A 26,166-nucleotide genomic window follows, 5' to 3' on the forward strand; every position below is an offset into this window, starting at 1 on the left:
CAGATTCCACAGAATTGCCCCTTGGGGCATGACTTTGAGAGTTAAGAAAACAACTCTGTAATTCTGGAAGAATCAAAGTTCAAGTGTTATTATGTGATACTTTTTTGAAATTAGGTGAGGGCAGTGAAAATAACATGATAAATGGATTATATGAACAAGTTGACCTGAATATATCATGATTCATAGACAGAACTAAGGGAGCACAGGCTTTAAAATCCCTTAAAATGCCTTAAAATAAAATATCAAAATATAATTATGTCAAATAAGCTAAAATGCACTTAAAATCTAGATTTACACATAATGACTGGCTTGCAGGTAAGAATTAGAACAAAGGTTACACATTAACTAATGTAAAAGACCTCACCTAGAACTTGGAAGCAAGATTTCAGTATTTCTGTAGTTCAATGTTATTAGTATATTCCCACAAGACCAGAAAACCAGAATCCATCAATGTCCATGAGGACCACATGCTAATGTACTTGTCCCTTTAAATATATAATTTTTGTTGATCCTAAAGAAGGCACAAATTTTTTAAATACCATTTAGTATTCTTGTAAAACAGGCAGATTGACCAAAAATATGGCATTTACTTGAAGACTGTCATTCATTTACTACTCAATTTTTTTGCTTTCCCTATCATATTATATAATGAGTTTGAGAACTATCTTTTTTTAAGTTGTTTTTGTTTTTGTTTTTGACTTTTGGTCACTATCAGTACTTCACAGCTTGAGTAATATAATACATTTCTTGTATGTCATACTTAGCAAGATCATATCAAGGAATCAAGGAAAGACAAAAATAAAACAATCTAAGTTGATTTCTATATAGTTGCATTTTCTCAATTTTATGATAGTTCTAAATAATTATGAAGAATGCCAAATTTTTAACTCTTTAAATTTTTAAAGAAATAATAACTAAAAAAAGGGGGGGGGGGCGGGGAGCCTGGGTAGCTCAGCGGTTTAGTACTGCCTTTGGCCCAGGGCATGATCCTGGAGACCCAGGATCAAGTCCCGCATCGGGCTCCCTGCATGGAGCCTGCTTCTCCCTCTGCCTGTGTCTGTCTCTCTGTTTCTCATGAATAAATAAATAAAATCTTAAAAAAAAAAAAAAAAAAGAATAAGTGTCCATGTACAAAATCATTGAAAAATTACTGAAATTATAAGAAAAAATAAGACAGGTTGGGTTTTTCTTATTTCAGTGTTTATGTTTTTTCCTTCCAGAACTCCCAATTTATCTTATTATAATTTACATTATTGTGATAAATGTTGTGCCCAAAATTGCGAATCCGAGAAACCACCAAGGAGCCGACACCGATGCAAGCGCACCAGGGTTTATTAGCAAGCTGGAGCTTGGGTCCAAGTATACCGAACACAGCCCAGTAGGGACTTGGATCCCTAAGTGGGTTACAGCTGGGTTTTTTATAGGCTGGTCTAGGGGATTTTCAGAAGGGATGGAGGAATTTCTCAAGTTCTGTTTACATTCTGATATGGGGCTTTCAAGGGCATTGAGCTCTTTTCTCATTCTAATATGGGACTTTCTACCACAGGCGTGGGCTCTGTTGTCTTTCTGATATAGGATTCCCGGCCAAGGACATTCTGCAGTTTTTCCTGTAAAGTTCAGCTCTTATTCACAGGGGCCTAAGATGGCTGTACTTGTGCTAATGCTAAACTTTAGGTGGAATGGCCTTAATTTTTCTCGGCCCCCGCAATAATAATTTAAAAACCAGGAATTATTGGATGATCACTAGATATCAAGTCATGTATTACATGCTTTATATTCCTTAATTTACATCTTTACAAAATCCAGACAGTTTGTATGATTTCCTTCACTTTCCAAAGTCATAAACTTGTGACCCTTAGAGCTAGAAATTAAACCCGGCTATTATCCTAGAGTCCATGCTCTGCCTACTAACAATTTATTCATTGTAAAAGACACTATTTGCACTTTTTTGTTTTGTTTTTAAGGAATCTAATCAATTATTCAGTTCTGAAAAGACTGTATTAACTCATGACTTTTTTTTGAAGGTTCCTGTATTGAGACATTTTACAGAGATGATATTTTATGTAATATCAGCATATCAAATATGATTAGAGAGCAAAAATGCTTATCTATGAGTCTCCTATAAATATTCTAATCTATGGATTTCTATTTCAGTGTTAAAATTATTTTGGTATAGGAGAATTCAGATTATATCAGGCAAGTACATCTTTGCTTTTAGAGGGCTTAATGTCCTAGGAAGGGGGAAAAAAATGAAAGATAAAATCATTCAAAATAGATCCTAAGTCAGATTTTAGCACTTGCATTGCCAGACATCTAATAATGGATATGTAATAAATACTGAATTAATAAATCATAATTAATTATTTAATTAAATGATTCCTGTATAGAGTTTTTTTATTTTTTATCATTTATGATTTTTTTATTTTTGAATGAAATATTTTTGTAAGTGAAACACAGCCAACTCCTAGTTGATTAATCAGATTAATTTTGGGAGTAGGACTGACTTCAGGCAGTTAGATTTAGAAATAAACAGAGCTTTCAGACATCTATTAATGTCCTAGCTCTGCTGTATTAGGCTCCAGTCTTTGGTTTTGCATCGTAACAACATGGAAGCAATAGTTGAAACATCTCATACTCTTCAGATTTCAGTCAAAAGGCAACTACTCCTTTCTTCTCTATTGGAATCTACAGCAGAAGGCTCATGGCATAGCTTTGGTTCTGGTAGGGTAAATATACAGCAACGAACCAATCATGGTGGTTAACAAAATGGTAGTGCTGGGTTAGATATAAATGTATTCCACAAAGTCTGTTGAATTAAACGTGAGGAAGAATGTTTTCCCTCATAGGGAAACTGAGATATGGTTTGATGAAAGATAAGTAGTTGCCAGTTGAGAAAAACAGTAGTCTTCTACTGTAGCCTTTAAGAATAACATTAATGCATTCACTAATTTGGGGATTATTATTTTCAATTTTTAATTTTAATTTAAATTTTGTATATTAACATATACTGTATTATTAGTTTTAGAAATAAAATTTAGTGATACATCATTTGCATACAACACCCAGTGCTCATACTTCAAGAGCCTTCCCTAATGCCTATCACACAGTTCCCCATCCCCCCACCTATCTCCTCTCTAGCAACCCTAGAGAGGTTTGTTTGTTTCCTATAGTTAAGAGTCTCATAAGAGACTTATGAAACTTATGGTTTGTCTCCTTCTGTTTTCATCTTATTTTACTTTTCCTTCCCTTCCCCTATGTTCATCTATTCTGTTTCTTAAGTTCCACAGATGAGTGAAATCATATGGTATTTGTCTTTCTCTGACTGACTTATTCGCATATTATACTATAATTCCATCCATACTGTTGTAAATGGCAAGATTCCATTGTTTGTGATGGCTGAGTAGTATTCTGGTGTGTGTACACACACACACATGCATGCACACACACGTACACCAGATCTTCTTTATCCATTCATTTCTCAATGGACTTTTGGCTCTTTCCATATTTTTGCTATTGTGGACATTACTGCTAATGTGGACATTGGGGGACATGTGCTCTGTCAAATCACTGCTTTTGTACCCTTTGGATAAGTACCTCATAGTGTAATTGCTGGGTCATAGGGTAGTCTGTTTCTAACTTTTTCAGAAACTTCCATATTGTTTTCCAGAGAGGCTGCACCAGTTTGCATTTCCACCAAGAGTACGTATGAGAGGGTTCCCCTTTCTCCACATCCTTATCAATTTGTGTTGTTTCCTGTCTTGTTAATTTTAAACATTCTGACCTGTGTGAAGTGGTCTCTTATTGTGGTTTTGATTTGTATTTCACTGATGCTGAGTCCTTCACACATAGTACTGGAAGTCCTAGCCTCAGAAATCAGACAACAAAAAGAAATGAAAGGCATCCAAATTGTCAAAGAAGTCAAACTCTCACTCTTCACAGATGACATAATAATTTTCAATTTTTCAAGTGCCTAGTTCTTATTACTCTTAGGAAATTATGTGTTCATATGAAAGAGAAAAATTTATCTTAAAATGCATTAATTTGATAAATCATCAAGTTATACAAACTATCTTCTACCATACTTTGATGAGTTATTGTAAAGAATCATAACTTATTCCAGTGTCCTAATTTAATCAAGAGTGTGCAGTGTATGCATCTTTTTTTATTATAATTCTGCACTTCTTGTGATTCTGATTTTATGTTATTTTTTTACTTCATACACAAGAATTTCTATATCAATTCACAGTGGGTACGAGAATATAAACTTGTGGGAACTTAGTGAAATAGAACCCGACTAAATTTCTTTTAAGTTTTTCTGTCTGGCTTTAATAATGCACAATTAATATAAAAAAACCATTTAGCTTTTATCAGTTAGTCAAAATCTGTTGGCCTAGTTTCAAAAGTTGGTCTCCTGGGCATAATGGACATAATTGAAACTCCTGTTAAGTTTTTCCATTTTAATGAAAATATTAAATGACTTGTGGAGTAGTATGGTAAATTTGCGGCCCAGATCTCAGAGGGCTAGGCTATGATTTCATTCTGCTTTCACCATTTTATTCTTAACATTTACAAAGTTTATTAAAATGATTTCAGTCTAGTCCTTTGGCTTTGTTTTCATATCATTGTTTTCTAGGGTGACTTAGGCTTTTATTTTCATGATTTTTTTCTTTGTAATTGATAGCTACAAAAGGGCATTATTGTCAATGGAAAACAAAGAGTGCACTGATTAATTTTGTGGGTTTATTTATTTTTTTCTTTTCTGAACTATGGATTGACTAAAGCAATGTAGGGTGATATGTTTAGAGCTATAAAGAGCTATGGATTTTTAAAAAGTTCTAATATTAGTGTCAGAATATAACTAACTGCAATTCTTTTTAAAAGTAGTTTTAATATTTTCTGGTAGATAAAATTGAATACAATGGAAAGTACACTTTAATGTTTGGGGTGTGCATCTAGAATACAATGATAGTTATGCAGTACATTTGTTTGGAAATTATAAAACTTTTCACTTGGGCTTTTGGCATTGCATGTCTTTTTCAAATAATTTTTCATATTTTTGTGACTATATTGATCATTATCATATGTGAAAGTAGAAAAGGGCACAGGAAAAGAGGGAAGGAAACAATTACATCTCACCAGAAAGTGAGTTTAAAACTGTATTTCCATACATTCATCTGTTTTACTGCATGGATGCTTAAAATCTAATGATTAAAAGACTTCATGAGGTAAATTTATCTGAAGATGTATTGGATGAATTTCTGGAGAAAGAAAACAAACATTACCAATTATTAAGATATTCACTTTTGTGTTATTCTTTAATAAATACATCCAGTATTTATTGTACCCTCAAGATGAAACATGTACAGTCCCTATGTCCATGTCTTATTTGGTGTTCACAGTATGCTTGCAGAGTATATAACCGTGTCTTATTGTACAGAAACTAAGTTTTCAAATAAATAGCTCACCTAAGGTTACATAAGCCTTGGAGTTAGAATTCAAATTTATGATATGGAATCTATAGCCTACTCTTAAACCTGTACTGACCATGTTACTCCCAAATGTTCTAAAATCTAATCCCAAAGTAACTATTTTTTCTGTGTGAAAAATAGATATAAACTAAAATGTATGAATAGTATTTTTAGGTAGTATAGACATTAATAAGAAGAAATATTATGATTTAAAAATGGATCGTTTTAGAAATAAACTTATTAGTAGACGGAAAGAAACTAACAAAAACTTAGGCCCTAAAAGATGAACGACTGGGGAGATATAATTCTAATATTTTAATTATAATACAAAGCCACAACTGTTCTAGAAGTTTACTCCACAAAATCTATCAAATATCAAGATTTCTTGTTCTTAGTATTTATGGTTTATCATTTCTGCAGTAAAGGAAAAACAATGACACAAAAGAAAAATAGAAATAATTAAACCTTAGGAGGATTAACTCTGTGTCAAGCACCACACTAGGCATTTCACATGTGTTAGCACTTATAATACTTACAGCAACACTATAAGATGGTTAATACTATCATATTCATTTCTAGATGAGGAAAGGGAAACAAGTTAATTAGGTCTTACAGTTAAGTGAGTAGCAGGGATAGAATTTAAACCTGGGCAGCCTGATATATAGCTAGCTAGATGTAGTAACAATTCTCATATATTGCTGTACTCAAAGAATAAGTGCTAATACTTTGAAAAGTTGCCAAAATGTAAGGATTGAAATATATTTTTACCACTGTGTTAAACATATTAACGTTTCTCAGGTTATCTCATGTGTATAACATGTTTCTTATATTTGTCCCCATAAAAACAAAATGAAATGGAAGATATATTATTCACCATTTTAGATTAGTGGTTCAGTTCTATTATTCTCATCACCTGATAGAAATTCTTGACTCAGGATAGAGTTCTACACATATACCTCATTAAAATTGATTTCATATTTTTTTCTAGTATGTATCAATTACATGTAGGTGATAATAACCTATTTCCAAGCATAGTTACATATACTTTCCAAGACACTTTCCCTACTGATAATGAATCTTACTTTTATTCATTTTATTCGGTTTCCATGCACAAGAATTATATGATTTATGCTTTTCCTTAGGTACATTTATGTTTTCATTCATACAGCTTGGTTTGTTCCCTACTTCCTTATCTGAAAAAAATAATAAATTATCTTTTCAAATATAAGGAAGTAAGTGACATCTAGGTGCTTTGGAAGCTACAAAAATATGGTGAGGATTTTGAATTAGTTAAAATCTTATAAAATAATACATTTTAAATATATGTTACACTTCTAAGGTAAAATATTTTTCCTATAATAAAATATTTCCTACTTTATAGTAAAATAATGAAGATTAATGCTTTTTCTCTTCTGCTCAATTTCTTATAAAAATCTCCTGTCCTCCACTTTAGCACCTGGAACAGCACCTGAAACACAGTATGTGTTCAATAAGCATTAAAAAAAAAACAAAAACAAAAACAAAAACAACTTAAGTGTATTTAACTCTATGATTTAAAAACCTTTTCTCATTAGCTGAAATATAATTCCATTTTATCTGCTTGATGGCTACTTCTGCTTTAGCGAAATTTCTTCCCTTCACATTGAAAATTAATAAAAAAGTGATTCTTATGCCAAAAAAAAGTCCTGAAAATAAACCAACTAGATAATGATTTACCATTTTTATGAAACACATTTTGCAGAGATAAAAGAAATCCCTCTTGCACTAATTTCTGTATCATGATGTCCCAATTGTGGAATCAGTAACTTGGATTATAGCAGAGATGACATGGCTGCTTTAAATTTAAGGAATATTGATTAACAGAGTGAGATTATAATTTCCTTTAATATTATCTAACATTTCTTATGATCTATTATTTTTCCAGATAAAATCTTAGTATGGAGATTATAGATCTTTAACACGTTAACACATTTAATCTCCTACTTTAACAAAGAGAGTGGAGACACTAGATTAATACATTTACCTAGCAATAATATCTATTTAAAATTTAATAATATTGCTTTGTTTTCATGATATCTATATTTTATGATTTTGGTCTATTTATGGGAAGCTCCCCTGGTCTTGCATTCCTGGTAGTGAAATGGAATTTCTTCTTCAAATACACGTAAGTTAAAATGCAGTTTATTTTAAGAAATGCAAAAGTAGATAATAGGGGGTATATGAAAGATTTAAGTCTGAGAGACTGACATATTAATAGAATGAACTAAAGTATGATGCATTTATTATTCTACATTAATAGAATAATCAGAATAATAATTATGACATATAAGTACCTGAATTCCACATTCTACAGCATAATAATAATTAATTATTTCAATTAATAATTTGTAAATAGAAAGTAACAGTAAAGTAGCAGCATATGTATGGTATTGGACATGGCTAATAAGTTATATTGAAATTGAATGGGATTGAATATAAAAACATTTCCTGGAAAACAGCAAAATATTTTATATACTTATAAAATTTCATTTTTTTTAAAAAGTACTTGCTTTTTAATGATAAAGTTAAGAGCCTACCAAAAATAATAATAATAATAATAATAATAATAATAACAGAAGAGGGGAAAAAGAGATACTAAATGAATTTAGATTTTTTTGACTGATAGTGTAACTACTACCTGGAGAAAACTACCTTAAATGTAATTGTGGGGGATCCCTGGGTGGCTCAGTGGTTTAGTGCCTCAGTGGTTTAGTGCCTGCCTTTGGCCCAGGGTATGATCCTGGAATCCTGGGATCAAGTCCCATGTGGGGCTCCCTGCATGGAGCCTGCTTCTCCCTCTGCCTGTCTCTCTCTCCCTCTCTGTGTCTCTCATGAATAAATAAAATCTTTAAAAAAAAAGTAATTGTGATTACAAGAACACTAGGGAAAAGATATGTTTGTTTATAAATTAATTTTGGGGGTTGAAATTGGTGTGCTCAAAGTAAGTGAATTATAAAGATAAAAAATTAAATATTTGATACAATTATTCAATGGGAAGAGCCTCATGTAATTAGATAGACTTCTTAAGTGTTTATGGGGAATAAGTATGTGTGAAATTAAATAGAAAATATTAATTAATAGCATAGTCCCTCTGAGGCTTGCAAGGAATCAACTTAAGTTGTTAAAATACTTGAAATACCGTTTCTGGCAGTTATTACATTCTTGATTATTTCCTGGGGTTTTTGAAAATCTTTATTGGCAATGTGATTATCTTAAAATACAAATTATTTTCAATGAATTATTCTTGATGAAGATAGAGTAGTATAATGACTTGAACTTTTGTTTCCTTTTTGTTGTTTTTTATTTTGTTTTGTAATTAATAGATTTTCTGAGCAGTTTTAGATTTACAGAAAAAATGAGGGGAAAGTATAGAGTTCCCCCAAATTCCTTATCATCTCTCCAGTTTTTTCATTAACATCTTACATTAGTGTGGTGCATTTGTTATAGTTGATGAACTATTTTGATACACTCATTAATCAAAGTTCGTACTTTATATTAGAGTTTATTGTTAGTGTTGTGCATTCTGTGCATTGTAACAAACATGAAGAAATATGTCCACCTTACAACATAATAGTTTCACTTCCCTAAACATTCCTATGCTTTATCTGTTCATTCTTCCCTGCCATAAGCCCAAGACAATTATTGCTCTTTTTACTGTTTCCATTATTAGGCCTTTTCCAGAATGTCATCTAGTTGGAATGGAGTAGCCTTTTCGATTAGTTTCTTTCATTTATGAGATGAAATATGTATTTTCAACTCATTTGAATAAATACCAGAAAGTGCTATCACTGGATCACATGGGAAGACTAAATTTAATTTTGTAAATCAAAACGAAACAAAACAAAACAAAAAAACCACCAAATTGGGGTGCCTGGGTGGTTCAGTCAGTTATGCAGCTGCCTTCGGCTAAGGTCATCATCTCCAGGTCCTGGGATGGAGGCCTGTATTGCATTCGTTGCTCAGTGGGGAGCCTGCTTCTCTCTCTGCCCTTCCCCCTACTGCTTTTTTTTCTTACTCTCTCTCTCTCTCTCAAATAAGTGAATAAAAAAATCTTAAAAAAAATAAATAAATAAACACCAAATTGTCTTCAAAAGTGGCTGTACCATTGTGTATGTATAGCAGTGTCCACCTGTCTGTCTCTCCAATCTTGGAGGCAGTGATTGCCTTGTGACCTCATTTTTCTGATGTATTTAAGAAAAGCTGTTGATTTTCATTCTGCCCATTTTTTCTTGTTGTGAGGATGAGAATGACAACCTCCAGTGAACTTGAATGGGAAGACATGAGTTTAAATTTTGAAATAAAAATTTACAGTATTATTTTTGTTTTACTTCCTATTATTTAACTATTAAAGGGGGTATGCATATTTTGGAGGAGGATATACATTTCTGTAATAAAATATACTACAAAAGAAATTAGATCTATATCTATCAGCGAAATATTCAGATATTTTATCCATTATGATGAAAATTAAACATACAAATTGTACCCTAAAGTTTGTTGTTATAATAACTGAAAGATGAAAGTACATAAATATTGTTATTTTTACAAATTTTAAAATTTGTTTGAAGCCAATATATTAGAGATCCTTTTTTTATAATTGAGTATTATTTAAATGTCTTTGCTGGCACAAGCGGGAAAGAATTATATACATATAACAACAGGAAATGACTATTACCAGAGGAAAATGCCCTCTTGATAGCATTTATGGATATTTTTCTTATAGTAGGAGAAAGGCTTAATTTCTTTATTTTCACATTTAATGTTCAATTTGAGCATTTTTCAATTTAAAAATTTAATAGTTTTACAATAGTTGATTTCAACAACATAAAAAAAATTGCATTGGGAGAGAGCATAAGAATAAAATTTAACCTCAAATCTGATGTTATTGTTTTATATGGGAAACAAATTAAGCTATATATAAGATATATTTGTGAAATTAAATAATTCTTACTAAAGAATAAAAATGTCACAGTGTTCAAAGTCATGGGATTTTAAGGACTTTAATATGAGTTTTGCATGCATGCACTTACACTCTATGTTTTTTTTAAATAAGATTTAAAGCAGTTTGTCATAATAGCATTTGCTTTAGGTGGATCTGAAGTGAAGTGTCTTCTGGTTGTTTATTTTTCTGTGCTAAATTGAAGGCAAAAAGAGAATTCATAAGAGAGAGGATATTTCCTTCCTGATACCGTCTACAAAATACTTTTTGTTCTCATGAACAATCTATTTTAGAAGTATACATCAGTGATATACAATATTGGATTTACTTCACATTTTCTTTCTCATATAAATATATAAGTAGAAAGTATGGCTGGGAGGTTATTAAACTGTCATCATAATTCTAATACTGGTTAGCTGAAATAATAATTTCTTAATGTGTTTTGATTAAAAAGATACTTAATCTTTGAGTTTCATTCCTTAGAACCTTTTGTATATTAAGACTTTGTTTTTGTTTAAAATTCTTTTGAGTACTAATTATTGGTTTGCTGAGGTATAAAACAGATTCTGACATACAAACAATATTTACCACAGAAATGAATGACTGTTGCGATATATTGTGAGAAGAGTTATGTCAACATTAAATTATGTTATTAGGGATCCCTGGGTGGCGCAGCAGTTTGGCGCCTGCCTTTGGCCCAGGGCGCAATCCTGGAGACCCGGGATCGAGTCCCACGTCGGGCTCCCGGTGCATGGAGCCTGCTTCTCCCTCTGCCTGTGTCTCTGCCTCTCTCTCTCTCTGTGTGTGACTATCATAAATAAAAATTAAAATTAAATTTAAAAAATTATGTTATTAAATCAACCAAGAAAATGAAATATGAGGATCTTTTTGCCCTGTTGATCATCTTAGGTATAGTCTTATTTTAAAAAATTCAAATGCCATAGGAAAAATGTTAGGGACAAATTTATTCCAAATTATATTTTACATTAATTTAAACAGATGATACTATATTAATGATAGTTATTTTTTCCATTGTTTCAATATATGGGGAAAATATCCACTTGTTCTGTTTTTGTTTCAAGTTGCTCTTTCTGTGAGTTTGTTAATATGAAGTTAATAATTTGGGTTTCTACTGGAATTATTAATTAGCCATAATACAAATGATGACTATGTTCTGATTAGCTCAATTTCATTGGGAAACACAACTACCAATGGCATAAAATTGGCTTAAGACAATAGCTATGCTTTAATAAGAGCTATATAATGATTTATGTATGTGAATTTTTTTTTTATTTTCCTGTTAAGATTACCTTTTTTTAAAATTTAAAAATGTTGCTCATTTTATAATGGGCTTAGAAAGTTTTATTTTATTATTATTTTTTTCATTTTTATTTCTTAAGAGAGAGAGAGCATGCACATGCATGTGTGTAAGCAGGAGCAGTGGTGGAGGCAGAGAGAGAGAGAGAGAGAATCTTAAGTAGACTCACACTGAGCATGAAGTCTGATTCAGGGCTCAGTTTCACAAGCCTGAGATCATGACTTGAACCAAAATCAAGGGTCAGTCATTTAACTGAGCAACGCAGGTGCCCCAGAAAGCTGTATTTTAAAAAAAGAAATATAGTATAATGATCATACAATAATTATGCAATTCCATATACAATGGTCAATGCTGATTTCTTAGACTGAATAATTGCTGCTACACATTAATAATACTAGATGTAATTGTCCCATTATGAAAAATATAATATGCAACAAGGGATTAATCACTTGAGAGGCAATTCACCTACACTAACAAAATTTATTGAGACCTACCACGTGCCTAGTATTCTTCTGGTAATTGGAAACAGAGAAGTGAACAAGGCATAAGGTTTTCCCATATTCTTAGAGCTGATGTTTGATAGGAGGATTGGAGGGTAAACAAAAAACAGACAATATGCAATCAGGTAATATTAAGTGCTAGGTTGAAAAGTTAAGTAGTGTATGAAAAGACAGAGATAGTTATATCAGATATGGTAGTCAGGAAATTATTCCATAAAGATAAGAATGAAGGGAGAGAAGGAGCCAGTGTAAAGGTTTGGGGAGCAATAGCAAATGCAAAGGCAAACTCAGAATCTCAAGGGAAACAGTAACTTCTATATGTATGATAACAAAGGCTGCGACCTATTAAAACTGTAGGGGCATTGCATTGTTTTAGAATAGCTTTGTTTGTTTTCTTTTTAAAGGTAAGTTCATAGTAACTTGTGAGGAACTGCTTCTGATTAATAATAGACAACAAAATCAAAAGCAGTCAGGATCTCAGAGCTCAGAATTTGGCTGGGGGAGAATATCACCTTTTGAAAAATGGTTTGCTCTGGTATAGCAAAATGATGAAAGTCCAAATAATTTTGACTTTGCCTTAAGAAATAACATGCTAATTATTGGTGGATAATTTGATGTTCAGCAGTACACATCAACAAAATTAGTAGTCATAGTACTATCAGGGGTTGTAGGGAGGGTGGAGTTATTTTTAGTGCTGGTAGACACACTTACATATTCTTTATTATTAACTTTGCCAAAATATATATTGAGACATTCATTAAATCACAAAAGTTTAAGGAGTTTGGTTATTTTTTATGGTCTATCACAAATAATTAGAAAAAGTGACATGATATGAATTATACTGTAGGAAGATACTTCCTAGTAAATAAGGAAAAATGGATGGGGGGCATGAGAAATTAGAATAAGCAGCATTGGCCGAAACTTCTTAATTTAGTTAAATTATTATTATTTTTTACAGAGAAAGGCTATTGCTGAGAGATGGTTAGAGCCTTCAGCAGCATAGCAGCAATGGGAAATGGATAAAAGTAAGAAAAAGCTAGAGATTTTGTGTAGAAAGAATCAATAGGCCTGGAGAACCAAAAACAATGTAGGGTATGTTGAAGATGGAGTGTATTTCCATGAATATTTAAGGGAGTAGAGGGTATAGTAACAGAGGCAATATACACAGAGTAAAGAATATATTAACGGGTAAGAGGGATTCTAATTAATGTTTCGGAACATGGGTTTGAAGAGACTGAAGTGTTTTTGCTGTGAAGACTAGCATTTGTTCATGCATCATTTCAAGAAAATAGTTATTGAGCATTGAAATATAAGCCAAGTCATTTCTCTAAACAAATTTCCTGCTTTCATAAACCTTGTGTTCCAGGGGTAGAATGCAGAGAACAAACAATTAAATGAATAAATATATGCTATATCAAATGGTGAAAGTTATAGAAAAAAATAAAGCATAGTAAGGATTTCAGGCTGCTACTTTTTAATCTTGGTTAGGGAAGACATCTCTGTGAAGAGATCTGAAAAAATTGAGGATATCTGGGGTAAGGACATTTCAGACCTTATATTGTGTTTAGTGATGTGCTTGACTACAGTGTAAACTTCTGAAAGGGACTAATATACTCATCATTAAAAGAAAAAAAAAACAATCCAACTTTGGTTTCAGACTGTTGTCATCTCAATCCTGGATTGCTGCCTTTGGCTCTTAAGAAATTGTGATATGCCTGATATGCTCTCTCTTTATCATTCACAAAATACTCTTCTATTTTTCTGACCAATTTTCATCCCGGGATGATTTCTTCCAATAAGTCAGAGTAGATAAAATATTCTCTTTTATACCCCAAAACACTAGCATAACGCTATTAAGAGCCTATAAAATTCTTGAAGACGTGACCTATGGTTTATGTGTAGCAGAATGGCTTACTCACAATAAAATTTTGTGGACTTGAATTAGAGATAGAACTAATATACATTGACTAAAGCATAGAATATATACCGGTAAGAGAATGACACAAAATATGAGGAACAGAAGACGTAAAATATGAAGTTGCCAAAAATAACTAAGGAAAAAGCTGGTAAAACAGCTGATTCAGTAACTAAACTGACTTGTCAAGGAATGAATCAAACACAGGAAGAAGGTTTCTGTTAGTGTCCTCTAAGTTCTCCTCATTTCCTTCCGTCTCTAATTAAGGAAAGCTATATAAATATAGCATATAGCAGAATCAGACAGATACTCGGGGCTCAACAAAATATTCCCTTTTAGAGTTAGCTTTTGGAAGAGAATCCTTGAGATATATTTACATCATTTTCCTTGATTAAAGGAGTCAATGAATCCATTAAATAGATTAATTTAGATAAACGCACAACTATATTTTTATCAAAATCTTATTGCTATATTGTTTATTTATTTGTTTGTTTGTTTGTTTATTGCTATATTCAGTTTAAATGGCAGAAGTACTTTTTATCATGTCAGAAACAATCATTTTTTTCCTCTTTAATTCAGGAACAACTGACTTTTTAATTTGAGACCATATAACTTTGGATGCAGACAAGGATGTCATAAATGATATTCTTACTGCAGTCCATTGATTTGGGTCTTTAGTCTATTGCATTGATCGTATCTTACAGTCTCCTTGATGTCTAAGCACATTTTGATACAGTATTGTCATATTTTAAATTTAACTCCATGGATTCCAGGATACACATGACCTTTTCAGAAAGTACACATTATTGTAAGAACCGAGTAATTTTTGTGCAGAAATGTTTACTATAGTCAACTGCAAAACAGCTATTACTATTGAGTCTTTAGAAAAATTATAATTTGGTTTGTGTTTTTTACCTTGTTTAAAGACTTTATTATTTTTTTTAAGTAATCTCCTATGCCCAACAAGGGGCTTGAACTTAAAACCCCAAGATCACAAGTTGCATGCTCTACTGACCGACAGCCAGGCACCCCAACCTTGTTTTAAATAATGTAGTTTAGTAGCAGATTTTCTTCAGTTTGAAATGCAAAGTTAGCTTCATTTTTATTTGAGATGCAAAAATTCTTCTATAAATATTTTAATTAAAGTTTAGAAAACTTTTCATTGAAAATAATACAGTCAATTTTAGAGTTTAATATTTAAGTAAAATATTGGCATGATATTGTTTAATTATATCATACTTTAGTAACTAGAAAGATTCTTCCCAATACTTAGCTCTTGTTTACTTTATTGGAGAAGGAGTATTTGTGGGATTGGCTGCCTATGGGAACTTGCCTAGTAAATGCTATTGGCTACCCAAAAAGAAAACTATGTTAATAACTCCATTTAACATGTTCCTAACTGTATGATGTTATATGAAGAGCTAAGTCTCATATTTGGTCTAAAAATATTTTTAACACAGTTGCTGGGTTAACATGTTCAAATATTTTATTAGGTCTTTTTTCTTCTAGTACAGGAGATCCATAATTCAGGTTATTAATCTATAGTTACTTATTCTTTGTCAAATAATTATTTTCTATTATTCATTTAACTTCCCTAATTTTTTTTAAATGTTAAAGATATTTGTCATAAAGTTGTGAATATGGCCCCGAAGATCACCATTAACTCTTCATTTTTCCTCTGATGTATCTGCCTTAACAAGATTATATAAAGATATAAAGAGACTAATAGTAGTATAACTCCCAATCTCACAAAAATAATCTTCCAGTTATTATAAAGTCAGCCTGGTATCCACAATATAGGAGATAAATGGTAGATAATATGTATAGGGTAGATAGTAAATAGTGTATTTTGCTTGGATATTAGCATTTTAATTGTTTGAAATAGGCTTTCAGTATTTTTCTGTATATATATTTATTGGAACATGAGGGAAAATCACTGTAGCCTATAAATAGGCTAACCTGAAGTAAGCAATAAATATATCCATGCATGCATGCCTGCATCCATCCATATATATACACAAACATTCCTTTTCTGACTCAGCAGACTGATAAGCTTTAGGAGAGAAAGGATTGTGTCTTGCTTAATGTTTCACTAATGCAATGAAGAACTCATCATGAGTGCTCAATCAATTTTTGTTGAGATGTTAATGACAAGGAGAGGGTGGGTAAGAGCTTGGCTGGCTATCAGATTAGATATTGGATGGTTAAGGACTAGTCTTTGACATTGTTGGCTTATTGCTATAATTTTATTTATTCTTGGAGTGCCTGGGTGGCTCAGTCAGTTAGGCATCTGACTCTTGATTTCAGCTAAGGCCTTGATCTCAGGGTTATGAGGTTGACCCCCTCTCCCCCACATTCAGACTCCCTGCTCCCTGCTTTTCTCCTTCTCCTTCTGTCCCTTCCTCCCCCCACTCTCTCTCTCTCTAAAATAAATAAATCTTAAAAAAATAGCTTCATTCTCAGTAATTTAACAGTGTATACCTTTCTAGCAAATGTATCATGAACTGCTTTGTGTATTTTTTATTTCTCATGTAAAATGCAAATATGAAGTATTGTTTTTAACAATACATCAAATTTTATATCTTTCATATACACATTAGGTGATTTTTTAAATTAACATAAAGATTATTTTAGAGAATACTTTGACACACTGAGGTAATCAGTGTGTTTTGGTTTGATTCGATAGAATCAGACTCTATAACTGAATTCCTAATGCATATATTTATTAAATTGAAAATACAATAATTCATAAATGTTAGTGTGGTAAAATATTTATTTGAATAATTTATTTTCCTTAATTAATTCATCTAATAAGTTATTACAGAGTGCCTACTATATGTCAGTCATTTTGCATAGGACTACTTTGTGATGATTGGGATGGAGGAGCTCCATAAACTTCCAAATGTAACCATCATAGGGAATTAATTTTTTTTTTTTTTTTTTTGGAGAGTGTGTTGTGTGGGAGGGGAGGGGCAGAAGAAAAGGGAGAGAGAATCTTAAGTAGGCTCCATGCACAGTGTGGAGCCTGATGGGGTAGAGAAGCTTGATTTCATCACCCTGAGATAATGACATGAGCTGAAATACAGTGGGACAGTTAACCAACTGTGCCTCTAAACATTCCAGTTCTTAATGATATTTGCTTGTTATTAAATTCTCTATTTATCTCATCCTGTATAAAATGTAGTTTTAGCATTAATAATTAAATACCACATTAAACACTATGATTACCATATACAATTTCTGTATTTTATCTGTTTTTGCATTTATTTTGTAATTGAAAGTCATTCTTTAACTTAATAGATTTTCAGTAATCATAATTTAGGGGGAAAAACTCAAAACATAAGTCATAGATATTTTTTGGAATCTTTAATTATCAGGATTATATTCATGGAATTTCCTGGTAAAAAAGAGGTATTTGTCGGTTTTGTGCTTTGTTTTTTGTTAAGATACAAGTGCCCTGGCAATAGAACTGGAACCTAAGCAATTCTTGAGATTTTCTCTCACTTTCTTTTTATTCTCTTTTCTGAAATCTGCTTCTCTTTTCATGTTTGCTGTCTTCTCTCTTTACCAGTAGGCTTTTTTGCCTAGTCAAAGTTTCTTCTCCCTTATGACTTTGTCTTATTCAGGGAACATCATGGCCACTCTCACATGATACTATCTCATAAATTTTCATCTTTTCACCTTCCACTATTAATGACTTATTCTCTCAATATTACCTGGATATCATCTTTTGGTTATTGGTGTCCTATGTGTTGGATGTCCTTGAATCACATGCTCACAATCTATTGTTATTCTGTGGGGCATCACCTGGAGTTGGCCTTTAAGTAGTTGTTGTGAATATTTTATAAAGAACTCTGTGTGGCAGACATTCTAGAGCAAAACCTGGCAAGTCTAGCATGATTTCAGGAAATGTTTTGAATAGCAAAAATGTCTTATGTTCTTACTTAGTTTGGATGGCATTTATTCTTAGTATTGGTTATTATATAAAATGCAGAATATGAGAATAAATGCAGTATATAAATTTTTCTATGGGGCTATTTATTAAAAATAATAATAATATTTTTCTATGGGTGGGTAAATTTTAAGGAAATAATCTCTTAGCTTGCATGAAACAATTTTGTTTCATAGTTGCTGGTCCCTTCTATTTTCTCCCTAGGATGTCAGATGAGATAACCAGAACTCTAATGACAAGCATGTGGTCAGATTCATAACTGACATTGAAGTTTGTTCTTGTTCAACAGCAGCTAATATTAAATTCAGTGTTCTCAAATATTTACTCACAGTAATATGCTCCATTTAGTCTGCACTGTGATTTTTGCTTTCTACTTAATAATAGTTCTATGCCCTTTAGCAAGTATAACAGCAGGAAGACCATAATGTTCAAAACAACAGACTTGTTAAATGTGTAGTGTATTTTTTCTTTCCTGTTTGCCTCTACCAGTTTAATATTGCTTCTGAAATTCTTGGCAGATTTACACATTTTTGTCCTTTTAAAAGCATACATTTTAGTTGTTTCTCTTTTTAAAGCACACGAGATATGTGCTATATGATCAAACCTTCATCATGCTTCATTTTGGGGGAAGAATTTAATTCACCATCCCTATTGTCTCTGGTCTTCATTATCATCATATATTTTTACTTATCAAATATTAAAATATTTTCAGTTCATAGTGATTTTGCTTATTTTAATCAGTCTTATACTAGTGAGAAAAAAAGAGAATGACGTAAAGTTCACAAAATTTTTCCCTGCATAAAGTATAAAATTCATTCCTATTCTTTCAGAACTAAAGAGTCTATTTTATTATTTGTTTATTTATTTATTTATTTATTTATTTATTTATTATTTATTTATTTATTTATTTCTGCGGGGTGTCAGGTCAACTTGTCAGTATAATACAAATAAGGAATCAATCAATTCTGGAAATACAAGGAAAGCGTGAAGAGATGTTATTGATAAGGAGATGCCTCCTAAATCCCACCATGGGGGGAAAACATAGAATCCTTTTGTGACAGAATGCTTTATTAGTTTACATCAATCCTCTCTCTTGTAAGAAAGTTCCAAATCTCCATTCATTACCATGGAAGTTCTGTATGACCTTTAGGCAAAATTTTATCCCTGTCCTGTTGATTTTGACTTAAGCTCAGTTTTGGCCAAAGGAATGTGAGTGGGTATGATTTATGTCACGTCTTAACAGAAGGGTGAATGGGCGTAGCTAGTTTCTATTAGTTCTTTGCCTTTTTCTTTCTTCCATGAAAATGGCATGCTCCCAAAAGATCTACTTCTTCAGCCTGGACAACCTAACAAGACAATATGTAGATCAGATATGTACCAGACATGTAATATGAAAGAAATACTTGAAATAAGCCACTGAGAATGTGGGGTCATTTGTTACTGCAGCAAAGCTAAATAATGTAATTACTCATTTTTGCAATTATTAGGGATTTTTGAGGAATTCTTTTTTATTTGTTACCATTGTCCCTAAAATGGTAATTCCATGCTTTAAGTTATTTTAAGTTCTTTACATTTCTTTTCCTGTATATCTTCCACAAGGTAATTTGTTAAAAAATGTTTAATGAATAGTTTAAAGTTAATAAATGTTTAATGAATAGATAGAAGACATGTCATTTACATGTCTTTACATTTCTTTTCCTGTATATCTTCCACAAGGTAATTTGTTAATAAATGTTTAATGAATAGTTTAATATTAATAAATGTTTAATGAATAGATAGAAGACATGTCATCAATTAGATAGTATATTTATTATGGTTTCTTAAAATTGATAATACATAGTTTAATTCCATAATCATATAGAAGATATGCTCTATAACTGTTCGAGGGGCTAATTAATTTGGAATAAAAATGTTAACTATCCAAATTAGTTCTACTACACACTAAGTCTTCACTTATAAAAATAATCAGGAAAAACAGTATTTTTAAAGTTATTGAACACTATATTAAATAATATTTGATAGACATATAATACACAAGTTGCCAACATTCAGGTTATTAACATGAATAAAACATGTTTTACTTGACTCATGTTCTAGAGCAGATCAGAAAATGTAATAGAGAAATATATGAACCAAAGCAAAATTATACCAAAACCCAAATGTATAATTTCTTATACTTGTGTAACACAGTTAACAATTTCCGTTCTGGACTATCTCTAGTTCCAAGTAATTTATAGTCTCATAAATCAAAACACAGTCACAATTTGAGATTATACAAATTCCGTAGATTAAAGAAGAAATCTCTTCTGCCTGAAAGTACTTAAAACTTTCTACCCGAAGGGCTTGGGCTACCCCTTCTGATTCCAATAATTTTTAAGAAGAGGACAGAAGGATCATAAGAAACTGGGGTAAGTAAGCTTTGGAAACATTCAAAATTCTATAAATAAGGGCTAGTTGTACTTTTCCCCTATTTTGTATTTACTATTGTTTTTTTACAATAAACCAGTATGTTTATAAAAAAGATAAATTCATTTAAAATTATCTTTGACGTATTTCTATGTGTATGTATATATTCATTTATGTAAATGTTTCAACTGAGCCATTGATTAAAATTGTAATCATGTTTAAATATATATGATATATATATCATATATATATATATATATCAAGAACTTGGTACATTTACAAAACAAGTTTGGACAATCTTAGCACTCTACTCAAATTTGGAAAGATGATAACCACTATGTACTACAGATTTATTTTTCTAACCTCCTAAAATGCACAGTGTATACTATAACACCCTGATTTGGCTCTCTCTTCCAGTTACTCATGTCATATAACCTTCTCTTATTATAGACAGAAATAAAGTTTTAAGATTCAGGTACATTTTGATTTAGCTCCTTTTACCTTTTCTAATTATATACTGCAAATATATTGTTTTTCTTCTGATACCATATCTTCTTTCTCAATTCCATTGCTATTTAAAAAAACAAATTTGCTCAGGGCACCTGGGTGGCTCAGTTGGTTGGGCATCTGACTCTTGGTTTCAGCTCAGATCATGATCTCATGGGTCATGGAATTTACCTCTGGTTCCACCTCTGGTTCCCTGCTCAGCTGGGAGTTTACTTGAAGTTTCTCTCCTTCTGCCCTTCTACCCACTTACATGCTTTACTTTCTCTCTTAAATATATTAATAAATCTGTTAAAAAGAAAAACAAAAAAACTCACTTTGTATTTGTTAATATTTTAATTTTCAAAATAGATGCCTTTATGTTATAAATAGAATCAAGTGACCACAAAAACTTATAGAAATTAACTCTAATATGCCTAACAACATTCAAAAACTATATTTAAATTCACTTAATTAGGTTCTTACAATAGATCCAGTAAACATAATGAAAAAAAATATAAAGGAGATAATTTATTAAGTCCCCTGAATGGAGAGCAATGGAATCTCATGAATAACAATATCTAAATTTGAACCTATCCACTCTGAATGAGACAAACCACTCTAAGCACGACTGAGGTATAGCAGTAAGGCCATTAGCTAATATGAAGTCATGAAATGCTGAGTCTGTTTCCAGAAATTATTCATTACATGGAGTTCTAGCACATTAATGAAGCAGCTTATCTCTGGATTTGGCTACTTGGGTAAAATTAAAATAATTACTCAAAGCTTGGGAAAGAGAACTGGTGAAAGTATCAGTTTGCCTTGGTGGCCCACAGACACTAAAGCATTTATGACCTTTATTATTTGATGTTTAAACTTTATATAAATTCATATTGGAAAAAATAGGGTGTTTTATTGCAAATAGGGAAGAAAATAATATAAACTACCTCCCAGTGCCCAAATATTTAGTTCATTTGAAAATGATACAGGATATTCAGTTATTGTGTATGAGTGCAAGGCCAATTAGAGGGTCATTGTATGTTTATCTTTTTAAACACATTTTTAATCTGAAGTGGCCCACTGGTTAGTTCAAGCTTCTCTGTTTCTTTTAATGTTATCTTATCTCAAAGTGGGTTGTTTCTTTTCATTTTTCTTTTCTTTCTTTTCTTTTCATTTTTCTTTTCTTTTCTTTTCTTTTCTTTTCTTTTCTTTTCTTTTCTTTTCTTTTCTTTTCTTTTCTTTTTCTTCCTTTCCTTTCCTTTCCTTTCCTTTCCTTTCCTTTCCTTTCCTTTCCTTTCCTTTCCTTTCCTTTCGCCCCAAGGAGACTTAAGGTTAAACCTAGCAAATTAAAAGGATGTGATACCAAATATGAGATGCTTCTACTGACACAGACATTACCTTTTTGAACACCTCAAGTTTGGGAGCAGATTTTCTGAATTTATGGTTCTATTTTAATAAATTAAATTTCATTGAAGCTAGTCTGTGATGTAAATAATAGTGAAACTTTAAAAGAGTTCAGGACAAATAATTACTTTTGTGCTACTCCTGCTGAGCTGAGGAATTATGACAAAGACAATATGGCTTGAAAAACCTAAAATATTTACTATCCTGTTCTGTACAGAAAATTTTTTTGCTAATCCGCATTATACTTTATATGTATCTATTTGAAGATTAGAGATAAGGTTAAATACATAAAGAGAAGATAAAGGAGGGTAGTCTGAATATTTCTTCTTGTTACCATAATAGGAACTTGTTGGCATCTTAAAGGACAACTATTCAGTATCAAGCAGAGTGATTTTCAGCTTTATAAATCACAAAGAGTACAAATATCTGTAATGGATCTCAGTATTAGAGTCAATTTTAAAATCCCAAGACTGCTGTAGGATTTATGGAGGCTGGGTGAAGAAACATGCAGTTCTCGTTAGGGAACAAGCTTTAGTTCACAGTGGATAATCTATTCCTGTTTAGTTGCAGTCACTAAAGTAAATTTTTTTTTTATTCAAGTTTCAAACTGTTACTTAATGTTTTCCCTAAATATTGCTGGCTAATTTAGCCTTCTCTTATGGGAGAGGATCCCAATGAGTCACTGTAAATAAATGATATTAAATTGGATCTTTCTTGGAGGATGGAAAACATAAAACTGAGGTCTATAAAATATTTGTAGTTTGGTTGAGTGAAGCTGTGATTAGTATGTATTGCAGATAAGTAAACTTTCATTTGAGAACTGTTAAAGTAACAATCTTTAAAGAAACACCTCAACAAATGAATATTTCTATTATCTATTGCACGATATTAAAATGCAATAGGATATCAAGTTATACTTCTCAAATGCACTTCTGAAATGATTTGAGATAATAAAAAAATTTAATACAGGCTGTTAAGATAACAAGTTATCATCTGGAGTAAGATAAAATTAGGTACATTCCTCACACCTCGAGCAAACACAAACTCAAAATGGATGAGAGAACTAAATGTAAACAATAAAACTATAAATTCTAGAAGAAAACAAGGGTGTATTCCAATATAACCTGCTAGTAAGGAAATGCTTTCTATATTCTCACAATATTTAGATGCAATAAAATGAAAAATGACTACATTTCACCACAGAAATAAAAATCTTTGCATGACAAGATGCACTCTAAGTAATGTCAAAATACAAAAAAAGGGGGGGAATATTTACCAAAGATGTAAATAGGCAAATTCCCCAAAACTAATTTTAAAATGCTCTTAAATATATAAAAAGGGAATCAATTTTGTTCATAATGAGAGAAATGAAGAAAAAAAAACTACACTGAGATCATGATATTGGCAAACTTCACAAATTTTAAAATGTACTCTTTTGGAAAATTGTGGGGAAACAGGTATTTTCATACCTTGTAGGTGGGAATGGAAAGTAGTAAAACCCTACGGGAGTTAAAAATAGAACTACCCTAACCCAGCATTTGCACTACTAAGTATTTACTCACAGGTTACAAAGATATAGATCCAAAGGGGCACAGGCACCCCTATGTTTATAGGAGCAATGTCCACAAAATATGGATGGAAAGAGCCCAAATATCCATTGACTAAGGAGTGGATAAAGAAGTGGAATATATATACAATGCAATATTACTCAGTCATCAAAAAAAAAAAAAAAAAAGAAATACTGCCATTTGCAACAACACAATGGAGCTAGAGTGCATCATGCCAACTAAAAATAGGTCAAAGAGAGGCAAGCACCGTATGATTTCACTCATCTGTGAAATTTAAGAAACAAAATTGATGAACATAGGGGAAGGGAGGGAAAAATAAAATAACATAAAAACAGAGAGGGAGGCAAACCATAAAAGACTCTTTACTATAAGGAACAAACAGGGTTTGTTGCTGGAGAGGGGGTGGGTGGGAAGATGGAGTAACTGGATGATGGGCATTGAAGGGAACACTTGATATAATGAGCACTGGCTATTTTTTTTTAAATTTTATTTGTTTTTGTTTTTTTTTCCCCACAACTTAGTCAACCTTTATTTTTTAAAATATTTTTATAAAAAATTTATTTTTTATTGGTGTTCAATTTGCCAACATACAGAATAACACCCAGTGCTCATCCCATCAAGTGTCCCCCTCAGTGCCCATCACCCATTCACCCCCAACCCCCACCCTCCTCCCCTTCCACCATCCCTAGTTTGTTTCCCAGAGTTAGGAGTCTTTATGTTCTGTCTCCCTTTCTGATATTTCCCACACACTTCTTCTCCCTTCCCTTCTATTCCCTTTCACTATTATTTATATTCCCCAAATGAATGAGACCATATAATGTTTGTCCTTCTCCAATTGACTTATTTCACTCAGCATAATACCCTACAGTTCCATCCACGAAGCAAATGGTGGGTATTTGTCATTTCTAATGGCTGAGTAATGTTCCATTGTATACATAAACCACATCTTCTTTATCCACTCATCTTTCGATGGACACTGAGGCTCCTTCCACAGTTTGGCTATTGTGGACATTGCTGCTAGAAACATCGGGGTGCAGGTGTCCCGGGGTTTCATTGCATCTGAATCTTTGGGGTAAATCCCCAAGAGTGCAATTGCTGGGTAGTAAGGCAGGTCTATTTTTAACTCTTTGAGAAACCTCCACACAGTTTTCCAGAGTGGCTGCACCAGTTCACATACCCACCAACAGTGTAAGAGGGTTCCCTTTTCTCCGCATCCTCTCCAACATTTGTGGTTTTCTGCCTTGTTAATTTTCCCCATTCTCACTGGTGTGAGGTGGTATCTCATTGTGGTTTTGATTTGTATTTCCCTGATGGCAAGTGATGCAGAGCATTTTCTCATGTGCTTGTTGGCCATGTCCATGTCTTCCTCTGTGAGATTTCTCTTCATGTCTTTTGCCCATTTCATGATTGGATTGTTTGTTTCTTTGCTGTTGAGTTTAATAAGTTGTTTATAGATCTTGGAAACTAGCCCTTTATCTGATAGGTCATTTGCAAATATCTTCTCCCATTCTGTAGGTTCTCTTTTAGTTTTGTTCACTGTGTCCTTTGCTGTGCAAAAGCTTCTTATCTTGATGAAGTCCCAGTAGTTCATTTTTGCTTTTGTTTCTTTTGCCTTCATGGATCTATCTTGCAAAAGTTACTGTGGCTGAGTTCAAAAAGGGTGTTGCCTGTGTTCTCCTCTAGGATTGTGATGGAATCTTGTCTCACATTTAGATCTTTCATCCATTTTGAGTTTATCTTTGTGTATGGTGCAAGAGAGTGGTCTAGTTTCATTCTTTTGCATGTGGATGTCCAATTTTCCCAGCACCACTTATTGAAGAGACTGTCTTTCTTCCAATGGATAGTCTTTCCTCCTTTATCAAATATTAGTTGAGCATAAAGTTCAGTGTCCACTTCTGGGTTCTCTATTCTGTTCCATTGATTTTTGTGTCTGTTTTTGTGCCAGTACCACACTCTCTTGATGACCACAGCTTTGTAGTACAACTTGAAATCTGGCATTGTGATGCCCCCAGATATGGTTTTCTTTTTTAAAATTCCCCTGGCTATTTGGGGTCTTTTCTGATTCAACACAAGTCTTAAAATATTTTGTTCTAACTCTCTGAAGAAAGTCCATGGTATTTTGACAGGAATTGCATTAAGTGTGTAAATTGCCCTGGGTAACATTGACATTTTCA

At 32.2% G+C, this 26,166-nt stretch overlaps 1 pseudogene; it reads left to right on the top strand.

Moving 5' to 3' along the window:
• The first annotated feature begins 300 nt into the window (after window positions 1-300).
• Window positions 301-26,166, top strand: part of LOC121492682 — a 106,211-nt pseudogene continuing 80,345 nt past the window's right edge.

This window comes from Vulpes lagopus, chromosome 6 (assembly GCF_018345385.1).
Source record: "Vulpes lagopus strain Blue_001 chromosome 6, ASM1834538v1, whole genome shotgun sequence".
Lineage (NCBI taxonomy): Eukaryota > Metazoa > Chordata > Mammalia > Carnivora > Canidae > Vulpes > Vulpes lagopus.